This window comes from Lepidochelys kempii, chromosome 6 (genome assembly GCF_965140265.1).
Source record: "Lepidochelys kempii isolate rLepKem1 chromosome 6, rLepKem1.hap2, whole genome shotgun sequence".
Classification (NCBI taxonomy): domain Eukaryota; kingdom Metazoa; phylum Chordata; order Testudines; family Cheloniidae; genus Lepidochelys; species Lepidochelys kempii.
Genome location: NC_133261.1, coordinates 131,861,934 through 131,866,446, shown reverse-complemented (window position 1 = coordinate 131,866,446; position 4,513 = coordinate 131,861,934). Strand labels below are relative to the sequence as shown.

Genomic DNA, 4,513 nt, shown 5'->3' with positions numbered 1-4,513 from the left:
CACTGGCGGCGGCGGCGGCCAAGGCGGCGCTTTTGCTCGCCCTGCCCGGGGGCGGGGGCAGCCGGCTCCGCCGCGCCACCCGCTGCTCGCCGCGCTTGCGGACAGCTGCCTCGTCCCTGCCGCCGCTTGCTGCCTTTGCCCTTCCCAGCCCCCTGGCCCGGGGGTCTCAGCTCGCGCGGCGGTGCCCCCATCCGCCAGTTGGTTACCTTCTGAAATGTGGACAGGGAGAGGGGTTCTTCTCACCTGGAAAAGGTGACCATTGTGACAAGGTAGAAAAAGGAGTGGCTGGCTTTACATTACCTTCTTGCCAAAACAAGCATCTGAGTGTGGTTTTAGAAACAATTAACATTTTTATTCAAACCTACATTAAAACGAACTGCTTTAAATGTTACTCGTTTGTATTTCAACTGTATAATTGCAAGAAAACCAAAATATTTGTCTTCACAAATAATTGTACAATGTAAGTGTTTTGTAAACAGCATGGCTGTACATCTTTGTGCAGCAGTATTCTTTCCTGTTGCTTGGGATGTCTTTATTGGCTCTCTCTGCAAGGGAGGGCGCCTGTTCCCACCTCTTGCAGAAGTCTCATCCCCCCTCATTCTTCTCTTCTGCAGACTAAACAATCCCAGCTCCCTCAGCCTCTCCTCATAAGTCATGTGTTCTAGACCCCTAATCATTTTTGTTGCCCTTCGCTGGACCCTCTCCAATTTATCCACATCCTTCTTGTACTGTGGGGCCCAAAACTGGACACAGTACTCCAGATGAGGCCTCACCAATGTCGAATAGAGGGGAACGATCACGTCCCTCGATCTGCTCGCTATGCCCCTACTTATACATCCCAAAATGCCATTGGCCTTCTTGGCAACAAGGGCACACTGCTGACTCATATCCAGCTTCTTGTCCACTGTCACCCCTAGGTCCTTTTCCGCAGAACTGCTGCCTAGCCATTCGGTCCGTAGTCTGTAGCTGTGCATTGGATTCTTCCATCCTAAGTGCAGGACCCTGCACTTATCCTTATTGAACCTCGTCAGATTTCTTTTGGCCCAATCCTCCAATTTGTCTAGGTCCTTCTGTATCCTATTCCTCCCCTCCAGCATATCTACCACTAGTCCCAGTTTAGTATCATCCGCAAATTTGCTGAGAGTGCAATCCACACCATCCTCCAGATCATTTATGAAGATATTGAACAAAACCGGCCCCAGGACCGACCCCTGGGGCACTCTACTTGATACCGGCTGCCAATGGAGCCATTGATCACTACCCGTTGAGCCCGACAATCTAGCCAGCTTTCTACCCACCTTATAGTGCATTCATCCAGCCCATACTTCCTTAACTTGCTGACAAGAATACTGTGGGAGACCGTGTCAAAAGCTTTGCTAAAGTCAAGAAACAATACATCCACTGCTTTCCCTTCATCCACAGAACCAGTAATCTCATCATAAAAGGCGATTAGATTAGTCAGGCATGACCTTCCCTTGGTGAATCCATGCTGGCTGTTCCTGATCACTTTCCTCTCATGCAAGTGCTTCAGGATTGATTCTTTGAGGACCTGCTCCATGATTTTTCCAGGGACTGAGGTGAGGCTGACTGGCCTGTAATTCCCAGGATCCTCCTCCTTCCCTTTTTTAAAGATTGGCACTACATTAGCCTTTTTCCAGTCATCCGGGACTTCCCCGGTTCACCACGAGTTTTCAAAGATAATGGCCAATGGCTCTGCAATCACAGCCGCCAATTCCTTCAGCACTCTCGGATGCAACTCGTCCGGCCCCATGGACTTGTGCACGTCCAGCTTTTCTAAATAGTCCCTAATCACCTCTATCTCCACAGAGGGCTGGCCAACTCTTCCCCATTTTGTGATGCCCAGTTTGCTGCCACTCAGCCTGCTACTGGTCTGGGGTTCCATCCGCTGGCTCCTGCCAGCCAGGGTCTCGGCTGCCGGCCCCACTCAGCCCGCTGCCGGTCTGGGATCCTGGCCCACATAGAGCGGGTACCTACCTTCTCCCTGGTTCTAGCCCATTCTCTTCCTCTCTCTCTGCACTGAGCTGAGGGTGGGAGTGTACTGAGCACAGGGCTGGGGGTTGGGGTGTAGGGTCTGGTCAGGAGCTAGAATGAAGGAGGGGGCTCAGGGTTGGGGCAGGAGGCTTGGGGATGGAGTGCTTACCTGGGCAGCTCCCATTTGGTGCGAGGGGTGGGGGTGGGAATGTGGGGGGGGGGTGTAGGAGCTCCCGTTTGGTGCTCAGGGTGGGGGTGGGAATGTGGGGGGTGCAAGAGTCAGGGCATGGTCTTTGGGGGGGCTGGGTATGTGTGTGGGGGTGCAGTAGTCAGGGAAGGGGGCTGGGCGTGTGTGAGGAGGGTGCAGGAGTCAGGGCAGAGGGCTGGGGGCATGTGAGGGGGTGCAGGAGTTGGCAAAAGCTGTGGGGGGCTGGGTATGTGTAGGGGGGCTGGAGTCAGGGCTGGGGTGTGTGAGGGGGTGCAGGGGTCAGGGCAGAGGGCTGGGGGTATGTGTGAGGGGGTGCAGGGGTCAGGGCAGAGGGCTGGGAGTGTGGGCTGGAGTCATGGGGGTGCTCCCAGCCCAGAGTGGCTCATGACAGGGGGCTGGAGGGGATATGCCCTGATTCCACCCCCCATCCCCACAGCCCCATCCCCACCTCTTCTCGACCTCCTCCCATGAGCAGGGCTGCTCTGGCTCTGCTTCTCCCCCTCCCTCGCAGGGGCCATCAGCAGGTTGGATCCAGGGAGGGAGAGGTGGAGGGGCAGGACCCAGCAGGCTGGGGGAAGAGGGGGGGGAAGGGGGGGCTTGCCTGCCCTGCAGCAGCAGCAGCAGCAGCCCAGCCGGCAGGACCAAGCTTCTTCACCCTGCCCCGGGGAAGGGTGGGGGGGGCGGCGGCGGAGAAGAGCGCGCCAGGGAGGGCAGGATTTTTAATGGCTCGCTGCTGCCTGCCAGGGTCCTGGCCTGGGTTCGGCAGCGGGCGGAGCGGGGCCAGCGGCTGGGACCTGGCAGGCAGCAGCATGCCATTAAAGATCGGCTCCCGTGCCATCTTTGGCACACGTGCCATAGGTTGCCGACCCCTGGCTTAGAGGGAACAGTGCCCCTGCTCAAAGCAGGACCAACACCAACTAAATCATCCCAATCTATAACCCATTAACACCCCGCCTCTCCAGGCTGCTTTTTCCCCTCTCCCGTCCTTTCCCCTTCATGTTTGTTAGGGATGTTTACAGGCCACTTCACCTTGAATGGCCCGTTGAAATAACTGAGAGAAGGTGGTTGAGGTGATATCTTTTATTATACCAACTTCTGTTGGTGAGAGAGACAAGCTTTTGAGCTTACACAGAGCTTTTTTTCAGGTCTGGGAAACATATTCAGGACATGTCTACACTAGAAATGTAAGTTGACCTATATGAGGTCGATTTACAACCATCAATCCACACTGCCCTCCTTGGGTCTGTGGTGCACATCCTCACCAGGAGCGCTTCCACCACTATCCCAAGAAGGGTAGTCATTTTAGCATATGTGCAACATGCCTCAGGTGTCATTTGATCAGGACTCATCACTGAATTTGGTCCACTGGTTGGATCATCATGGGGAGCTGAGAGCCTGGTCTCTCAGTTCCTCTGGCTGCTCCCTGCCGAGAGCCCGGCTGCCCCACAGATTCCCGGACTCCCAGTGGGCTGCCCCCTCTGTCTTCCCCATTCCCTTTTGGGATCGGAGGAAGCCACCTGGGTCTTCTTCCCTCTCCCTTCCCTGCTGTGAGCTACGGGAAGCCTCCAGGGGCTTCTTGCCCCCCTGGGGAATTAAGTCCAGCTGCCCTGACTTTTCGGCCCTCAATCCTCCCCTGCCCCTCCCCACCTGGAGCCAGGCAGCCTTGTCACTGAACCATGAAATTGACAAGGATGCCTAGCTTCTGGTGGGGAGTGAGGGCCACCAGAGCTTCTCACCGCAGGTCCCAGTTGGGGGCAGAGTCCATTCTCCCCCAGAGTCAATGTAACGGATGCAGTGTCTTCATAGACACTGTGTCACTCTGACTACGCTGACATAAGCCTTACAGCTCTCGTGGAGGTGTAGTAGGGTGGAGGAAGGCGCTAGTGTAGATGTAGACATAATTAGGTTGACATAAGCTGCCTTATGTGTACCTAACTGTGTAGTATAGACCAGCTGATAGGGTGTCCCCGCTAAATACAAGATGGAACAGATTGTTTAGCATAGGTGGTTAACACATATTTCAAGGGACAATTCAAGGTGAAGTGGCCCTTTAACACCCCTCTAGTCATAGGAGGGAAAAGCAGCTAGGGGGTGAAAGTAGGTTACAATTTATTGTAATAAACCATAAATCCAGTGTGTCTATTTAGTCCATGATTTTTAGCGTCTAGCAAAGTTATGAATTCCAGCTCCCAGGCTCGTCTTCTGAAAGTGTTGTTTCTGAGTAGCAGCCGTGTTAGTCTGTATCCGCAAAAAGAAAAGGAGGACTTGTGGCACCTTAGAGACTAACCAATTTATTTGAGCATAAGCTTTCAT

The 4,513-nt window shown here is 54.3% G+C and overlaps 1 protein-coding gene across 12 annotated transcripts in view; it reads left to right on the top strand.

Annotated features, from left to right (window-relative positions):
- The window catches only part of FANCM (FA complementation group M), a 147,954-nt gene that overhangs the window by 39,569 nt on the left and 103,872 nt on the right, over nucleotides 1-4,513 (top strand). The gene's annotated exons all lie outside the window — the stretch shown is intronic.